The 20431-nt window shown below is 39.7% G+C and overlaps 1 long non-coding RNA gene across 1 annotated transcript in view; it reads right to left on the bottom strand.

Moving 5' to 3' along the window:
• Positions 1–20431, bottom strand: part of LOC116502295 — a 127546-nt gene that overhangs the window by 9173 nt on the left and 97942 nt on the right. The window lies entirely within an intron of this gene.

Raw genomic sequence — 20431 nt, 5'->3', positions numbered from 1 at the left:
AGTGGCAAGAGTTTTTGGTAGTTATCACTGGTAGTTGAAAAATTAGTAAGGCTCAGATGAGGTCAAATTGGTCTCTAGTTGGAAGAGTTTAGTTAATATCTACAAATTAATATCTAATATCTAATTAATATCTAAAAATTCTAAATATGTGTGTATGCCTGTATATATACGTTCAGACAATCAGAAACTTGTATGCACCAAGGGCAAGACTATCAAAGAAGCAAAAGGGAAGTAAAAGAATCCCCCATATTTTGTCCTAGTAGTATATGTTATCACAAATGTTAGAGGGAGTTCTCCTTCACAGAAATAGAATTTAAGTCTGTTCCCACAAGTTACATTAAATTAGGTTGTGTTTTTATATACAGACTGGAAAAAAAAAATACAGGGTCATGAAACAAATGTTCAAAAATAGTCTAAAAATATTTTTACATTCAATCTGAGAGCTTCCTAAAAGGTTTTTATGTAAATTAATGGGTATTAGAATTACATTAAATTCTTTTTTTATCAGTTTTCAAACCTCTGGCTTTTTTTACTGCCTTTTTTTTTCATACTTCAATTTAATGAATTTTGATACCGTTTTAAATAACATCCTACTTAAAATTATATATATATTCATACACAGAGTAAGCCAAATTTCTTGCTTGTGCAGAATATATAAAACGCAGCACATATCTTACAGAGCCAAGCATACCTAAAACCTGAAGAATACTGCAGTTCATAATGAAGGAAAACATGTACTTCCTAAAGAAGCACACAGGACAGGACTTGGAGTAGACAGAGTGGTTAAATGTAAGAGCATACCCATAGACTTGTTGACTCAGAAGGGAAAGACAGAGAATAGAAAGTGACCATTTAGGCTACCAAGTCCAGCTCCTGGCTAGCAAAGGCCCTGACACCGCATTAATGCACTGCCTGGGAGGAGTTAAGCTCCTGCTAGTCCCTTCTGGCTGTTCCACAGCCTCCCTCTTCTAATGCTCAGAAACCTGCCTCTCATATGCAGCTGAAATTTATTCATTGCCTGTTTAGACTCATTTGTTCCTGTGCCAGCACTGTCCTTTGGCTTAAATTGCTCTCCTCCCTCCCTGGTGTTTATCCTCCCGATATATATTTATAGATAGTAATCAGATCCCCTCTTAGCTTTCATTTTGCTAGGCTAAACAAGCCAAGCTTTTCCAGTCTCCTCTCATAAGACAGTCACTCTATTCCCTCTGTTGTTCTCATAGTCCTCCTTTGCACATGTTCCTGTGTCAATTGTTGGTTTACAGCAAGAAGCTGAGAAAACCACTTGAGGACAGAGGCCCCTCTCTTTTAGGTACTGTACTGTCAGATAATGAAGTTGAAGGGCCCTGTCCCAGGAGTTGCAGGTCCCTGTTGGCTGAGAGAAGGGTGCAATCCCCAGAAAAAGATCAGCAGGGCCAAGCAGAGGCCATGTTCCCATGCCCAACAGCATCATTCCCTGAACCTCATGGCAGAGCCATACTTAAGATTTGGAGCCCAATGATGAGCCCAAAAGACAGATCAAATACACCAGGTGATACATTATTAATGCCATTAAGTATAAAGCAACACTAAACATTGCCTCATTAAAAGGGAAGATATGTAGAGAAACCTATTTTAGAGAACTTTTGACATTGACTATCTGAAAAACAGAGCCAAGAATTCAGATGCTGCTGTTACTGATGCTTCAGCTGCCTCAGCCCCTCTCACCATTGACATATTCCCATATGAATGGGTTACCTTGTGACTATACTAACAGCATACTCATCATGGGATGCACCTGGAAGATGCACCATAGGATAAAATAGCCTGCTCTGCTTCAGGCCTGTGGCAATGAGATGCATGCTCTGTGGGAATAACTAAATTAAAAGTATGCATTAATAGAGGTACTTTTCATATTTTATGACAATGTATTTCCTCTGAACTATTTATAAATGTTACATGAAAAATTATTGGTCAGATTCTCAGCTGGCATACATTGATGGAGCTTCATTAGCTGCAATGAAACCTGTCATTGCACCAGCCAATCAGTTGGCTATTTATTAATTAAGTTGTAGAACATGCCTTTGAAGAGGATTTTTCTTCCCTGTAACCATATTTCTTCCTTCACTTTCCCATGGACAAAATATACTCTTCAAATTGTTGCCAAAACCTGCATGATTCACTATATTAAAATAAATCTGCCCTTCTGGAATTTATAGGCAGGGGCATTATGCTGAGTCTGATTAATCTAAGATTTGAAGGGCTTCAGTCCAGCTATAAGTTTCAGTAAAGAGCTGTAATTGCAGGTTAAGTATAGCAATTCCAGATTGCTGAACATTGCTGTATTGATCTCTTTAAACCATTAAATATGGAAGTTCAAATTCATGCACAAAAGCAACACTTTTGAAATCCTGTTAATTTAGGAGGATTATGTTTTCAAACGTAGTGCAGGTGGGATAACACTTATCTAAGCAATAGCTTCTCTGTTCTGGAGAAACTGAAGAACAGGCTGCACAAACAGGACTTCCATTTTATTTTAAGAAGAGTAATGTTTTGTTGTGCTGCTTCCACTTTTTTTCAGTGAGGTTCTGGCAAAGGCAGGCAGGTTTGGGGGGAAGATAGGGTAACAAACCTCACATCACAGTGATTTTCCTGGTTGCCAACGTGCTGAACAGTATGATTTCACTGTCAAAACAGCAAGGACTGCTCCCTCAATGATCCTCTTTTCCATGCTGCTTCAAGTACAGGCAACCTCTCCCCCCTACCATGGGAGCTAAGTAACAGATACTACTGGAGCTACGATGTGCTGCTGGTCAAGATGGGAGCCCCATCATTATGGAGCGTGTAATATAAAAACATGCCAGTGGTGAGTGTCTTGTCTCCTCTCAGACTACATTAGAGTACTCTCAGGATGCTGTCACTTGATTTAGCAACTGCTTTTCCTGATGAGGTCTACTGTCTCATCTAATGTTGGCAGGACCACTGCTTGCACCTGCTCTGCATGCCCTCCCGTACATTCTGAGTCTTCTGCCTTAAGGTATTAGGGGAGGTATGCTGGGAAAGGTGAGGTGGTTGTCTGTGTCCATCTGAGCAAAAGTAAAAAATAAACACAAAGAACTGACTGCAAGGACTTCTCTTCTCTTCTCTTCTCTTCTCTTCTCTTCTCTTCTCTTCTCTTCTCTTCTCTTCTCTTCTCTTCTCTTCTCTTCTCTTCTCTTCTCTTCTCTTCTCTTCTCTTCTCTTCTCTTCTCTTCTCTTCTCTTCTCTTCTCTTCTCTTCTCTTCTCTTCTCTTCTCTTCTCTTCTCTTCTCTTCTCTTCTCTTCTCTTCTCTTCTCTTCTCTCATCAACTCAGTGAGCGTTTTGATATTTGTTTAAATGCATTCTGTAATATCAGCGTTGTCTCTTTGTCCCTGTGATTGTATTAGAAGTGCCACACAATTTTTCCTATAAGATGGAATATTGGTATTATGTGTCATCTGTGCAAAACACTTATGAGATCTGGTCCATAATTACAGCTTTCTAACATCACACAAGAACATTTCTCAGACCTACTAATTGTGCTACCCTTTATAGTCCATCTTATTGATTAAACATCTGTTAGAGTTTTGGCAAAATGAGAATTCACTTGCAGTGCAATGTGTCTGGTATATTAAATTCTGTTTAAGTCAGCCCTAACTACAAGTTTGAGATACATGTATTGTATCTCCTTAATTGTATCTTAGCATTTTTTTTGCCACTGTTTGTTATTTGTGCTGTTTGCTGGAGGGCAGCAGAGTGTTCTGTTTTCTTTACAGACAAGTCAAATTATATTTCCCTATTTTTTGCCAAGCTTGAAACATTCCAGGTGGACAAATACTTGGGAACACTGCAAAATAATAACTTAATACAGACCTTTTACTGTTTTTCATATGTCACAATCCAATTACACAGTAAATTTTATCCTTTGTGGCCATTCCAGAGAAACTGATGTAAAAACTGACAGTTAAGAGAAAAAAAAAAAAAAATAGACTTTTTAATTAGACATTATGAATTGTGAAGAACTTCCTTTTCAAGGAGGACAAAAAAGGATCTTTGAACAAGATCCCTCTGCTTCTACTCTTCATAATTCAAATTAAAATAAAAAAAGATGTTGGTATGCTGGTAACCTCTGGGAAATTAAGAGTAGCTGTAGCAAAGGGATTGCAGGGAGCAATGAAGAGTCCTCTCTTTCCATTCCATGTGCTTTCTGAAAAATTAGAAGTTCTGCACAAAAAAAAAAAAAAAAAGTAAAGTTGACACAAATAGAGAGGAGTAGTGAGTCTGTTTCACTGCTGTCCAATGTTATTTCAAATTGACTTATCCTTTCTTTATCTCATTTGCTGACTGATAAAATCTTGACAGTATTAAAAATAATCTGAGTCCTATTGCAAGACTTGTTTTCCTTCTGTATGTTTTATGTATATTGATTGGAGAAATGAAAAAATGCTAATATCCATATGTTGTCACATCAAGAAAATGTGGACCACTTCTTTTCCCAAATTGTATTATGTCTGGATGATTTTGCAAAGATCTAGGAGCTGAGCTTGCATTCAGTTTTGAGCTGAAATGAACCAACCCAACAAAGAAGCAAAATTAAATTACTTCTACCCATATTTTATCCCTTTGACATGTACTTTCAGTGCCCCTCCCTCCACCATTTCCTTCAGTCTGACAGTCACAGTATCACTGCTAAAATCCTGCCTAGGAAGAAAAATGCCCTCTGCATTTGTTTCTGATCCAGACACAAATTAAGTCAAAGAGAGTCTTTCCATTGACTTAGGAGGGTTTGAACAGACCCTTTACCACCTATAGAAGAGAACAAAAATCCTTCTGCAGTGTTTTGAGTTTTTTTCTTCTACTTAAAACAAAATAGCGTCTAATTAGGAGTACAAATACATTCTCTTAAGCTCTGTGTGAAAAACCTGCTAACATAAGGAAGCAGACATGAAAAAATGCTATGCTAGACCAGAGTTTTCATGCTTTATCTATAAACCAAGTTCAAGAAAACTGTGGCACCTTGGGGACATGTGCACTACTGTGGCTGCCAAAAACGAGTAAGCCAAGTAACTACAATGATACAGGTAAGAGCAAAAATCTATTATTGGGTTCCCACCTGCATGTCAATTAAAAAATAAATAATAGAAAACTTAAGCTAAGGTATATGAAAGCAAAAGCCTTCTCAGATATGATACTCTAAGAAATTTTTCATTCCCCCCAAACAAACAAATAAACAATTCATCTGCCTCTGTATTAAATATTTGTGTAAGGATCTGTACAAATCAGTTCATGTAATAAATCTAGTACATAAAATGTGTAGGACTAGCAATCTGGCTTTAGAAACTGGTCTTTTGACTCAATAAAGAATATTTAGCACATTAGAAGCAGCAGTTGAAATGTCCTCTACTGCAGAGGCTTGATCCTGTTGTCACTGAAGTCTGTGATGATAAGTATTGCTGTTTTCAAAACTGCACGATCAGAACCATGTAAAGTTACTCTTACACCTCAAAATGCAAACAGATTTCTCAATATCTTTAAAATTTTGTTTGGCAAGTAACTAAGGTCTACTCTAGACTGGTGTTCTATCTACTTATTTGGCTGGATATCTTATATTACACCCAGCAAAGTCTGAGCATTTGGGGATGTCTCCAGGGGCAGACACCAGCTCTGTGCTCAAGCAACAAGTCAGGGGCAGTTCCCTCTAGTTTCTATGATGTTTTATTAAATGTCTTGATCTTGAGGTATCCCACTGCTTCACAGGTTTATGCTCAAAGGCACTGGCCTGGGGAATTATATCACCTTTGTAGAAATTTAAGATGTTTCCAAAAAGTTGGGAGCAAAGATTTCACTTATTATATATATATATATATATATATATATATGCGCATGCAAACATAATCACATGATCAGCAGTAGGACTTAAGGAAGGTACGGAAATATTTCCATGTGAGCTGTTTTGAGTCAATCAGACAATTTATAAGAATACTGAACTATTGCTCTAAAACCTGGAATTGTGTTTTGTTTTTGTAATTCTGTGTCCTTAATTATAGACAATCTGAGAATTAGGAAGAACCTGAATTTAATACTGACTCAGCTGTGACTCCAAAAATCTGGAATAGCAAAAAGGATGTGTGGGAGTTTCATATGCTTTGTGAAGAGCACTAGCATGCAGGTATACTCAGAAACAGTATTTATTCTTATTAGCCAGGTGAGTCACAGCTGATTTGATTCTCCTTGCTGAAAAAGTTGTCAAAATCTCCCTCTCAACTCATCTCTGATGAAAGAATTGCCCAGGGGATAACTTATGGCTTAAATGAAACCCCAACAAAAAACTCACAACTGCTTTTATAATTAAATGAAGAGCTCCAGCTTTAAATGTGGATGGTCCCAACTTCAGAAAGCATTTAAAAGTGTACTTCAATGTAAGGAACTCAGGGACATCCTCACTTCTGCTCTAGGAGAGAAAAAAAATCCTCACAATTCTTGCATTAGTTGGTGGAAAGGCTTCTGTGTCAAACCTCATGGAAGACTGTCTTTACCTTCTTCATGATAGTAGTGTGTCCCAGTCTCAGCTACACCCTACAGGTTCTTGGTCAGTTTTAGCCAGGCCAAAGTTGGCTGTCTTTGCACCTCTAGGAAAGGACCTACACTAGGAAAGGGTAAAAGAGGTAAATTTAACAGGGTGGGAAAAATAGCTCTAGACTGGAAATGTAACTCGGGCAGCAAAAATGTATTTCATAATCCTTTTGTTTGAAAATTATTTTCTTTACTTGCACTTGTTTTGAATGGATTGTGCTGGATACACGATGCACAATACTTAGGTTAAATCATACATACACAAATATGTAGAAACTTGTTACACTATCTAAAAGAGCAATCACAAAACAGAATTATCACAGTAAAAGTGAGCTTTCCCCAAGATGCTTTCCTCCAGTTCTGAAACAAAATCCACTGCAGTGGGCAGCCCTCACCTTTATATCAATACAGATCTCAGAGGAAAACCCAGGCTTTGTTTTGTTAGGCTGAAGCCATGTATTGCTGCCTCTGCAACCAGCTAAGTCTAAATTCACTTTATACCAAGCAGACCAAAAATCCCATTTGAAAGGTGACAGGCCAGTACATTAAGCAATTGCACCGCTGTTGGGGTTAAAGTGGATAAATTATAGAGGAGTAGCATCTGACACTAAAAACACCAGCTGGATCAAGGACATTTCTATCCATTCTGGCTCATTAGACTTAGGACAACAAGGTCAGCTATGTTAAATTTAATCACAGGGTTTCCTAGAGGGTATGGTAAATGGGTTGGCCATTTTTTTCTTACCATATTCAAGATAATGTATAATCCACAGCTTGAGAGATAACATGCTTGTGTTTTAAGTATCCACTTTACTTATGGTCAATTAAGACAAACCTGTATTGTTTTGTAACTGTGATGAGCCAAATTCATCACAGGCATTTACCTCCTTCCTCCTTTATTAAAAACAAAGGGGCTGTAGTTCATGTATGTTAGCACTCAGCTTGGCATCATTTTTTAATGGAAAAATAAACTGAACTGTCTATTCTAAATTGAATCAGGCAAAATAAATAAGCAAACCAGATTTTTCTTTGCTGTAGGTACAGAGACCATGTCCTGAATGGAGAACACTAATTAGTTTTAGACTCTTTGGAGGAAATAGTGTCTTTTTGTATTGTGGTCCCTAACGCAGTGGGGGGCTGTTCTGTTACTACAACTTCTATGTATCACAGAAATAAAAATAATCAACAACAATAATACTGTGAAAGCTATTTAACACTGAGTCTTCTTGGGTGAACTCCATCTCACCCCTGGATTGTCCACTAGTTTTCACAGAACAGGGCTATACATGAAGAGAAGAATTGTATGAGCAACTTCTATGCTACTGGTACTTCTCTCACGAAGTACAGCAAGTTATCATCATTAGATATAAAAGCTAGTGTGAAAGGAGTAAATAGTTGCTTCCCTCTATTCTGCTGTCACACATCATCCTGGAGAAAACCATACCATGCCCCACTGGAGTACCATTTTGCTTTGCTACTGCCAGAACATCACACCGGTCCAGGAACTCTGCTTCTGGAAGAAGCACTGGTTGCCTTGCTGGTATTTCTGCTCATTTGGACGTAGCCCTCATGTGGTGGTGTGTTGCTCCTAGTCACCAAAGTACCTGCAATGTAAAGGAGGTCCTACCAAGGGAAACATTCTTTGCAGGTGTTGTTACATGAGCTGCCATGATGAGTTATCTTGAGTGAGTCAATCCATTACCCTGAAAAATGTTTGGATGACATTACAGCTTAACTGTAAATTGCTAGCTAAAATTAAAAGAATAATCAATGAAAGGGGGGTAAACATAGGCTCTGGCTAGCTTTACCTTATTGTATTAATTCTGCATGTAAAGAAATTAAAAAACAAAACAACAACAACAAAAAATTAAAGCGGCTGCGCCTCAGAAAAAAAAAAAAAAGAAGGCTCTGGTAACTCACTCAAGGAAAAACAGCTTCAAATTAAACAAAGACACACAAACCAAGTTGGACCACTAGTTCCTGAGCATTGCGCGGTATTTGAATTTCACAAATAACATGTCTCCAGGAAGCCTCCCTCCTGACCCTCAGTGGCTTCCTTAACCACAAAAGATCCTTTCATTATCACCAATTTCAGCTACCTCCTTTCTTTCAGGACAAAAAAAAACCAAAAAAAAACAAAAAAACAAAACTAAGGGTAAATGAAAGATTGCTTATCACCTGCTTTAGGCACTTACAGTCTACCTAATGACCTAATGATCCATGTCATGAAACACTCATCATGACAAAGGTATTGCTTTGCCAATTCCACATAACAAACAGTTTGATCTAGGGATGACATGACTGTTAACTTCCCACCCCACTACACTATTGATCTTATTAATTCTTATTAGTCTTGTCTAAGATATTAAAAAAAAAAAAAAGGCAAAACACAACAAAATCCACAATGATGAACATGTGTTAAAACAATCAACTGATTACACTGAAATTTTTGACTTAAGATCTCTTTGAGAAATCTGAAGACAGGAGCTTGGTAGCTTGGTGTTATTTCACTGAAGCTACAAGAAAAAAGGACAAAATACATCATAAACCTGGGGGAAGAGGCAAAGTGGCAGTGGAACAACCCTAAGTAATACATATAACTAGTATGTAGTAGTGCAGGGGCCAGCTCCCTTGGGCCAGATCTAATCTAGACTGTAGAAAGTGTCTCTAAACTACTTATTTTCTTGCAAAGCATTGAAAAGCCTCTCTATGGACTTCTCTATGGACCCCAATGGTAGAAAATGCCAGATGACACCACCACATGCCTCAGAAGGCTACACCTTTAATGCTACGTGATGGTTTAGCACCAAATTGCACGCGTGTTGTCTTACCATCACAGGGTTCTCAGTGGTTTAGTTGGGTATCATCATGTCAGATAAGAAACGTCTATTGAAAAGTCAAGCTCAGTTATCAGCAGCAGAATCTGAGATACTATTATTAATACCCCATAACTAATTGCATATCTTAGATGTTCTGGCACATGAACTGGAAGTTAGATAGTTTCTTACGAGTTACAATTTTTTAGTGGCAGTAGGTGAGATTTGAAACCTGACTATGCACTGCTCTGTAACCTGCTCAATTGCATATGCCAAGATGAGCAAGAATTAGAATGCTAACAATGTGATTGAGTAGAACTTGACATTCACTTCAGCCCTGTATTTTCCTACTGGTATATAAAGAAAAGCAAATTGCTTTAAGGTCAGCTGATTATGCCTTTGTATCACCTTTTCCTGTGGAATTTCCCATAGCACACAGAAAACTAAGCAAATAACTTGACCTCAGGCCACCTTCAGAAGATATGCTCCTCAATGCCCCTCAGCCTTAAATACAGACACCGTAAGCTGCTCTGTTTTTGGTACAGGATGGGAAAAGGAATAGCATACCCAAATAAAAGAACAGGGTGCCATTTAGGCAAGCAGTCAGGGAGCCTTTTTATGCAAACCCCTATTGCATCACCAAAGCCAAGGCAGCAATGCTGATTTACACCAGCAGATGAGTATCAGACATGAGTTAGAATTTTGCCCAGACCATCTGTTACAAGATCTCTACGCTGAAAGTTCCCTGGGGTTCTTTAATGACTAATAGTCAGCTTTTTCACAGTTTTTATGCCTACTCCAAAAGACAACACACCGAGAATATGGATACTCCTAACCTCATGCTGGGGTGTTGATTCATTGCAGATTTGGCAGAGTATTGATTCATTTCACTGAACAACCAACAATTTTTCTTTAAACACTCTAACTTTTCCTAGGACATCTACTGTCCAAATACTTACCTACTTCATTAAAAATCTCTAATCGATTTCTGAGTTCTGCAGATGAAAACATGACAAGTTTAATTCATGAACAAAAAACCTGCATAAACAACTCAACTCCAAACGCTAAAAAATGGATAAAAAAAATTGTGTTTAAATGGGAGTTTGTTGAATGCATATGATAACTTTATACTACTAAAGACATTTTACTGTTCAGTATGTTTTCCATGTCAAGTTCTAGGACAGATTTGAGCTGATGCCCAAATTAGTTTGAAATACACTTCATTTCATATAAAAAGAGTCATTATAGTTCTGTGGTATGTCTTCCACATAGCACAATCCTAATATCATGGTTTAGACTCTTAGAAATAACTGCAATGATGAGGACAGTTAATCAGTCTTTCTATCCAGAATGTCTGCATTAATTTGTAAATCTGAGAAATCAGCATTACTAAAGGACTATTTTACAGTTATTGTCCTCCACCCTCTATTTATTTTATGCTGAGGGCACCGAGTTCATAACTGCACAAGGGTTTATGTTACATCACAGACTCTAGTGATCCACATGAGTCAGTGGAGGGTTGCAAACTGAGAAGAGACATTGTGAATGCTCTATCAAGTGATCGGATTCAATCAATAACCAAACATCCCTGCACTCTGAAGTCTTGCTCATGACAGTAATAAAATAGGTCAATGGTGCCAAGTCATTGGTTGGGAGGCATGTGTCCAAGTCCACTGTCATCTCCCTTATGGTGCATCTGGTGACCAGTGTCTTGTTGCTGACAAGAATCTGCCTTTCCGAAGATTTGACATGCATTTCGTACTCAGTTGTCGGCAGCTGACAACATAGCTTTCTCATGGACCATTTTCTTTTCTCTCAATTAAAAGTCAAATGTGTAGTATAGATATCTTTAGTGGGATGGGATCTACTATAGTCTGATAACCTGGTTTGTTTTTTAATAAGGGATGGATGAGAGGCATCAGATCATGTTATGGGGAGAAGGTGTTTTCTCCCTTTTAACCTTCCAACTGGGTTATCTGACACTGGGGCTGGGAGAGGGATTTTACGTGCTTTTCTGGCATTCTGTGCAACCCCCTGAAAAATGTATAAATGCACTACATGGCAGCTTTGGAGAGAAAACTAAGGAAAGAACTTTGCCCAGAAGAAAAATCCAGGTTAAAACTGTGTTAAAAGACTTCCTTCAGGACACCAGAACAAGCTGCTTTACCTGGGTACTGTCATGGACAATTCAGATGTGTGGCCACTCTGACACACCACCTGAATTGTTATCACCCGGTAAACTCAACCACAGTCTCAGCAAGGAGGCTCATGATTCAGCAAACACAAAGACGGTTCATTTTCTCATACACAGAGCGGGTTCAGGGCATACACCAAGGTAATAAAGTCAGTGCATCTCCCATTTATGCTGTATCTATTTTTAGAATTGGAATAACTTCCCAGGTCTGTCATTCCATAGCTTTATGTTTAGGTCATGCTGGCCCTCTGGCCCGTAAAGGAAAAAGCCACGTCCTTTGTGTCGTACAAATGAATCCTTGCTGAATTTAATGGGGCAGAGACTCATTGGCGTTTAAATCAACACAGCAAAAAGAACCTGTACTAAACACAGTGCTCTGCTACTTAGGATAACGTGGATCATCTGGCACAAGGAGGAGGAGGAGAGGGACAGGGTCACCTCACAAGCAGAGGAAAATAAAAGGTAACACCATTTTGCAGAATCCCATCCAGCACCTATACTTCTCCCTAATGTTTTCTTAGATTTTTTATTTTTAAAATTATTAAATTAATATTTTCAATTATTAAATTATTATTATTATTATTATTTACAGAGAAAGAAAGGGAGATAGAAAACACCAAGCTTCCTTTTCTGTATGCAGAGAGAACTTTTCTGGAAGGCCATTGGGATGGTGCATGGCAGTGTGAGAACCCCTGTGTTAACTTAAAAACTCGGTTGGTGATCTCGAGGTGAACTCAAGACCACTCCGAATAAAGTGTATGCATGTATATTTGTACAGGGAAAAAGTCAGGGGTTTGTGTTAACCGTATTTTACTTGAGAGACACTTCACAACCTAAGTACTGTGGCCAGTCCCTACCGTGCTTTTAATTTCCTTGCTTTCTGCTTTCTTAGCAGAATTTTCCTTTTTATAGAATATTATTTTTAAATTCTAATTTTCAAAGGCCCTCACTGTAAGGAGCTTTTCTCTGCTGACATGCTTGGGGGGGGGAAGCAAAGAGGAGGGGACTTTTGCTTTCATTTTACATTCCAGCTGGGGTTCTGGGGCATCAGTTTAAGTGCAGAATTCCCCCAGGAATAACAAATAATCCATTTTGTTCCCTTTAATATTTGCTGTATGCTTCCTTACTTTCAAATAAGCAGACACATTTGGTAACCGCCACTGGCTACCCCTGTCAGCAGCTCCCCCACTCCCAAACACAGAAAGTACAAAAAACAGACTTTGCTTCAGAGGTGACAGCGGTGGGGGAGAACAACCCAAGGAATGGTCAAGCCTGTTATTGCCAAAATACAGGAATTTGAGCCATAGTTCAATGAAAATAAACAGGCTGTTGAAAAAGAAGGTGAAAAGTGAATGTAAATTCTGCTGCCTCAGGAAAAATAATCTCACCATTTGCTCCGTCATCTAAGTCTCTCTCCAGCAAAGCACCAAGGCAGGTAAGTCTATCCTTACTGAGGAAAGCATCTTAGCATACGCTGAGATTTCAGCAAACATGTAACTTCTGGCATATTTGGCATTTCTCTGGCATGTTTGGCATTTCTCTGTCATTTCTCTACCAAGTTCTGGCATAAAGGCACTTCTCTGAATCACGGCTAAAGATTAAGATAAAGCTTTTTATTATTATTACCATTTAGTAGTCTCTCCACTTGCCAGTTTAGGACACAATGCCCTGCTTTATATTTAATCTCTACTATTTGTTGTTTATTCTGGTTACCTATGGAAAATCCACCTGTCTGCCTGTCCATCCTTTTCCTTCTCTGCTTGCCACACAAATGTCCCTCAGGTATCTAACCTGCCAGTGCAACTCTTCTGCCTTTGAGCTTCCCTTCACATGTTCCAAGAGTCACCCAAGTGCAGTTGAAGGGTAAGACAGTGTAAAAACAACAATAGAAAACAGTGTAAAACAAGAATAAATAAAAACTCAAGCTTTTATTTAGCACTTGCACCTGGTATAATCTTTCGCACCACCACAGCATTAAATACACATCCTTAATGCTGTTTCTAACAGCTCCGCTCTGAATTACTTTGCAGAGATGCAAGTGACAAAACAAGGTACAAGGCTGCGAAAAAAAAAAATAATAATAAAATAAACAAACGCCATAATCATGAAGTCTCAGTCTATTCCTGTTACCTGCCATGCGCTACTCTTCTTCAGAGGAACTGATCTGACTTTCAGTGGGGTGAGCAAGAAGCCAGCTGGAAAGGAGTACCTATGGCTGGCAGAGGTTTTCCCTTCTGTGGCTAGTGCTGCAGACACTGCTCTGAACTACTGCAAATGAAGAAATCCATGCTCAAAGGATGGGAAAGCACCTCTTCATTATGTGAAGCTGAAGTATTAATTTGAGGTGAGGGGGTTAGTGTGCAGGTGATGCCCAACAGATGACTCAAAAGCATGACTTTTTTTTTTTTTTCAGGGAGATGAGTACTGTTTGGACAGGTTCACCCGTGTTTTGCTACTCTTGTGCCTTTGGGTGCATGGCCACAAGGGATGTAATTACCAGGTCTGAGGGGTTGCCTTTGCCTGGCAGAGGTGGCAAGGACAAGGTAGGACAAGACGCCATGCCTCCATACTTGCACAGATACCTCTCCTTTTTCCATACAGAAATTCAGAGCTAAAGGAACTGGAGGTCTTAGGCCATTTGTCTTTGGTTTCTGGACACCTAATACTGTTCACTGAACATCTGAAAATCTAGAACTCTCTTGTTTTTTCCATAAGTGTGGATTAGATCAGCTCTAAAGCCACACATTGGCTAATACTCCTGAAATACCTTAGAGCTATGACCAGTGAGACATACCCAATGGACCAAGAGACTCACCACTGGTGCAGAAAGATAGGAGGGTCTTGTATTCTTCTCCAGGAAACAATAAAGAAAGAAGAAGAAAAAAAGAGTGGCACTAGAAGGGCCACTGTGCTTGCAAAGTCTGCAGCACAGCATGCAGCAGGGCAGCCCCTGCAAGCAGGCAGTGTTGCCCCTGTGCTTCAGAGAACCAGGGTCACAGCACTCTGCCATAACACCACAGTGACTGAGGGACAGAAATAAGACATCTTTGCCATACTAATGGAGCTGAAAATTCACTCTGTTGTTCCCCAAAGAGCCCACAGGAGAAGCCTTGCTTAGTGACACTCTTCTCCGCAGCATCCCTTAAGAGCAAAACAGATTTCTGCTACTTTCACAACATGCTATACATGGATGTGTGGGTTATTTGAGATCAGTTGTGTTGCAGTTTATACTGGCTGTATCAAAATCAGATGCAAGTTTATCTATCTGTTGTCACCTGACCTGAAGGAAATGGGGAAAAAAGTCACCCACCTGCATCATCAAGTAGGCATATAAAAATAAAACCAGTAGTAGAGAACAATCCTCATGAAGGATGATAACAAAAATGTGCCAGCATCAGGTGCTGTCTTGTGCTGAAGTTCCTACAACAAACACACTGTCAGTGAACACGATTTAAGAACTTTAATTGCTCTATTTTATATTATATCTGGTAAGCTGGTTTTCTTTGGGGTCTTTCTCATGCTTAATGTTTACATTGGGTTCTTTTTGTTTCTCTGCTTTCCACTTAAAGACTTGCTGTGCTGCTATCTGAGCTGGAAATCCATGCAGTTGTGTCATCACCCTGTATTTCAGAAAGTAACTCTTTCTTCTTCTGTGATGTAAAGCCTGCAGGATTTTGCCTGGGAACCACACTTCTAGCAGATACCTTGGCAACAGGCAGTGTCTTGCTCTGATCCTTATAAGGCTTTAATCAGAATGATTTTTGAAAACATAGATTAAGCTCCATCTATGTTATAAAGAAACCATTTCTCATTAAGCCATTTTCAACCAAACTGCATTCACTCAGGAAACTAAATCATGCAAACAGAATATAAATAACTTAGAGGCTCTATAAATCATGTTGGTCACTGATAAAAAAAAAAAAAAAAAAAAAAAAAAAAAAGAGTTAAATTAAATTACAGTATTCATTTAAAAATGTGCTGGAAAAAAAAGCACTTCCTGCATCTCCATTGCCCAGTGTTAGCCTAATTTATCTAGGCTGAAACCCTTGCAAGGCAGTAAATGTTCAAAACTAAGGTAACAATTGCTAGAAGTGGTCAGGAATTTCTGGACTAAACTTTTCTTCTGCGTCCACCCACCACGGAAAAAAAAAAGAAGTGATCTGTCAAAACTGAAAATGATTGATGGTAAACCTTTATTTTCAACAAGTCTGTCAGCCTAAAAAAAATAAAGAAAGAAAAAGAAACCTTTGAATGATCAAGGACTGCTGTTTTGACATTTTTGAAGTGAAAAGTCTTATTTCTAATTGAAAGGAACAAGCAAGAACCCCATGTTCCATTTGTACTGAAGAGAGTCAACTGCTTAGGAAGGTCACTATCAAAATACACTCTTTGAACATTATTAAAGTAAAATATTTAGCTTGGCCCCATCGTGATTTTATTTTGGAGATTTTCATCCAAGTCTTAAAAGGACCTTTCATCCCTGGTGGGAGATAGGAAAAATACTGGAATTCCTGAATGCTCGGGTAAGGTAAGGAAACAGATTCCCATCTAGGCACAGTAGCTCTCTCTCCTGCTCTGATTCCACTGGAAGGGCACTCAAGGCCATCTGTTTCTTGAATCACTTCAAGACATCGGAAAAGCAGCATGAAGCTCCCTGTAGGCTGTAATTCCCAAGAGCCCTGAGATGTACAAGTAAGATCCAAATCCCAGGAAGCCATGCTCTCAGCTTGGGTCAATCAGAGCAGTGGCTGGTCGGCTGGGCTTGGGGCCAGCCTCTGTCTTAGACCTATCACCTACTGGCATGGGCATCTGCTAAAGCAACAAATCAGGCCCTACGTCTAAATGCAAATGTGAACCATATTGGCTCCAGTGCTACCTGTATTGGCCACTGCTCTACTAAGCTGTTTTTTTCCCCCATTAATGTACCTTCTGAGTCCATTTTAAAGAGAAAATAACTAACAAGTCAGCCGTTGATTTACCATGGGACCCATTAGCAGCAGGCATTTAAAACTGCAGACCATTTACTTTAGCTGTATTATGGCCCTGCTGGTATCAATCACCATAACATCACAGGCATCAGCAGGGCTGCACCAATTTATATGATCTGAGGATCTGCCTTCTTACCTTTACCGAGGTATTTGCCGTAATTCAGCCTTGATTCTGAGAGTAGTTATTTGCAGCTGGACCCCTTCTAGAGCCCCAATGAAATAAAATTAGGTGAAGCAATTTCTAAGGCAATTTAAGGCCATTAAACATGACTGAAAAGTGATTAACATTGTTTGTGTGATTTACTGACCTGGCTGAGCACTGTTTGGTTGAAAATGACTTAGTCAAAAATGCTTTTACTTGCAGCAGGGAGATGACTTAATCCGGGCTTTCAAAAACACTGATTTTAGCCAAATATGGAGAGTCAGATGTAGGTATTGATCATTACCAAAGTATCGCCCAACGTATTCTTCTAAGGAAGAAACACGAGTCTCATTTCACATCTAGCCCTGAAATTAGCTGGTCTCCACTCTCAAACAGCTATGCAGTGTCAGAGCATTCCTAAGAAAAACCTTCAGCTACTGCAGTGAAATTTCATTCCCACAGCAGGCAATTAGCAAACATAGAAGCGGACCCACAGCCATGGATTTGTGGAGTCACTACAGAGCATCACAAACACCCCTCTGCTCTGCCCCAGCAATCTCCTCCTTGGTCTTTCCAAAGTGAGGAACCTCCCTTTGGAACATAATTCCATGCACAGTTCCCTATCAAAGAACAAAGAAAATGCCTGTGTCAGAGACAAGATTTGCAATGCTCCCTAATCCCAGCACTGTTTTCTAACAGTGTTCCTCTGTCACTTTTGCTTAAATAGGTAGGAGAGGGGTGTGCAGAAGAATCCTTGGAAAGATGCTGCTAATTGCTTAGGTTGTGCACCGAAATTAAAAATCATCTCATTCAACAATTCTCTGGCCTAGATTTGTTTGCTCCCAGTGCCAGATGCAACTTACTGGCACCTGTTCACCTTTTGATTCGGAAGTGAGCTGGCAACACCTGTTCTGATTTAATTCGATGAAGGTAAATCACTGCACGTCCCCTAGCAGCAAGGATCCATTATCTGTAACTACATTATCTGCAGCGTACTAAACATTTGCTCTGAACACACTTAGAGGAAGATAAGCAAAATAATAGGAAACATCTCAGTAAGCGGTTGCCAATCTAATTTTTTTCCTCTCCAGGAGCACCTAGTCACATGAAGAATAGTTGAGTTTACCATCAGGCTTTTGCAACCCGTAGATGAGTGCAGATAATAAATCTGCATTAATGGATGAGGAGTTGTAGTTCTCAAGAGGACATCAAGAGGATGGTTGATATTTTGGTTTGCAAAAAAAAAAAAAAAAAAAAAAGATGCTTAAAGGTTGCAGTTGCAAGAGAGTTCTGGTTTGGTTCGTGAAGCTGGAACATCACGTTTCCCAATGGACACCTGCCAGACCTACAGAAGCAGGGAGGGCAGGTGGCTTCTTTGGGCTATGGGGGACACAAGCATGCAGCTCCTCCCTGCTTTTGCACCAGCGGTTCCCAGGATCCTCCTGGCTGCTGCTGAGCTTCTCATCAGGGTTTGAGGAATTTGAAAAAAAATCATGAAGGAAATGAAAAACCCTTTTGCCAGTCTAGGAAAATACACTCAAACTGCTCTGGAAGAAAATACAGGCTGTGTTTGAAAAGCACGGGCACGGCTTTAGAATAGATTTCATTTCAGAGTCTACAAAAGTCTGCAGCAATGTACAGATAATGCATCAGCAAACAAAGTGAGACTTGCCTTCTCCTAAACAAGCCTGCTTCCCAACCAGTGCACTGCTGCTTTTTTGCTCTTCTTCACATCTCATGGATCCAGAAATGCCCATTACCCTTCCAGATCCCAGTGCCAAACACATCACTGTACGTACTCTTTACCTGCTTGTCAGTAAACTCAGCCTCATATTCTGCCAAATATTCTCATATTCCCCCTAAATCAATCAACAGACCTAAAAAGTACAGTGTTTGCTCAGAGGCATGCCTCTTGGAGAGCCTCAGTACAGCATCCCCAGGCATGCTGCACTGATGTCCCTTAGCACAACCCCTATACTTTCAGCTCACTCCTGTTTCTACAGCTGTCCCAAAGCCATTCATCTGCACTGGGACTAAACAGGAGGCACTACAATTTCACTTGCTATTCACCACTTCCCTTTCTACTCAGCTATCACCATTTTTTTTAATTGCTCAGTTTTGCAAAGCTCAACAGTGAAATTGCAACCAAACATAGTTCACATTAGGGGGGAATTACCTCTGAGAGCAAAAGCTTGCATCAGCTTTTGTGCAGGCACAGCAGCAGACATATGGCTCAATGCAACAAGCAACCAAACCCATAGCTATTTGGCACTGACCTACACATCTGCTGGAGGAAGAACAAGGGCCTTAGGGCACAGCTCAAACCTAGCTAGTCTGAATGGGAAAAAGCAGCTTCCGCATTCTCTTTTACAATATATCTGCCTGCATCACAGCCAATACTGGGTATAGGGCCATACCTATTGTAAGCTATGTTGTAAGACAGAAATCTTAAATTAAATTGTGGGCTGTGTACATAATGCCAGATTAAATTCACTTTTTGTGCAAGTGAAAAAGGTTGTGATATATTTTTTTTTTCTTTTAATACATTTTTCGCTGGCTACTGGACTGAAGATTCATTCTGGAGTCCCATGAAAATCAAGCCCAAACACTTCTGTTCTGCATTTCTAGCAAGAAATGTTCCTTAAACAAAACCTCCCCCTTGAGCAATGCCAGACTGACACAGTGGATTTGGGGAGAAGAAAGATAAATTTCAGGTGTAAAGGAATGAGGAACAGGATTTAACAGTGGCCTGAAGTTGTGGGGTTAAAGAGGGGAAAATCACAGCAGTGCATCTGGGGAACACGGAAAGAAGATTTTGTGATGAAGTGAATAAGGAATATGTTTTTTGCCACAATGAATTTAAGTGACTGGCAATGATAACTGGAAAGGCAGACGCTAGGGAGGCAGGCAGAGGTGGGAAAGTAATTTGAAATGCATTGCCATAGTGATCTGAGGTGCACTGATGCAGGGATAACATGAAGTGGATGAGAGAAGGGCTGTTGCAATGCCAATGGAAAGCAAGAGGTAAGGACTGCCACAGGAGAAGAGGAGGAGGAGAGAGGAAGATAGGCACTTGATGGGTAAAGGCTAAAGAATGACAGGTACTTGAGAAGGAAAAAGGATCAGCTAGTATTAAAAGTGACAAAAGAGTTCAAGGATGACCTCAGAGTACACTGAAGGAACTGCTTGGTGCCTGACCTGTGTCATCAGGAGGCATAATTCAGCTGCAAGCTCTCAGTCACAAAAGGACTGAAACCGTAACATATATTTTCCAATTATCGTTTATGATTGAACTGCAAGCAACACTCCCCTCCCGTGCTGAAAGAAGCTGTAAGCAGCAGTCAGGGTGTTAGTCCATTCTATTCTGAAATTATAGTCTTCTTTCTTGCACAATTCAGAGAGCTGGCTGGCTAGTGGTTTCTCTCTCTCTCTTTTTTTTTTTTTCTTTATTTAGAAAAACGTCTGCTGACTTTGTCAGCATAACTTGAGCATGTTCCTCTTTTCACCAAAAGTCTTGCAGTATTTTCCTGAGAAACAACACCAATTTACACTGGGAAGTCCATATTAATGCAAAGCAAGATGAGACTGTGACTGAGAACTCCCCTGTGATGGGACTGCAATGGCACATGTACAGGAAGCAGAAGGGAACTTTGCAGGGTAAGTCCTTGAAGAAGAGTGGGATAAGGAAAGCTGCTACTTCTACTAGAATGAAGTCACTTG

This window comes from Aythya fuligula, chromosome 1 (assembly GCF_009819795.1).
Source record: "Aythya fuligula isolate bAytFul2 chromosome 1, bAytFul2.pri, whole genome shotgun sequence".
NCBI classification, from domain to species: Eukaryota; Metazoa; Chordata; class Aves; order Anseriformes; family Anatidae; genus Aythya; species Aythya fuligula.
The sequence above is the reverse complement of the archived record's forward strand: the minus strand, read 5'-3'. Positions and strand labels throughout refer to the sequence as shown.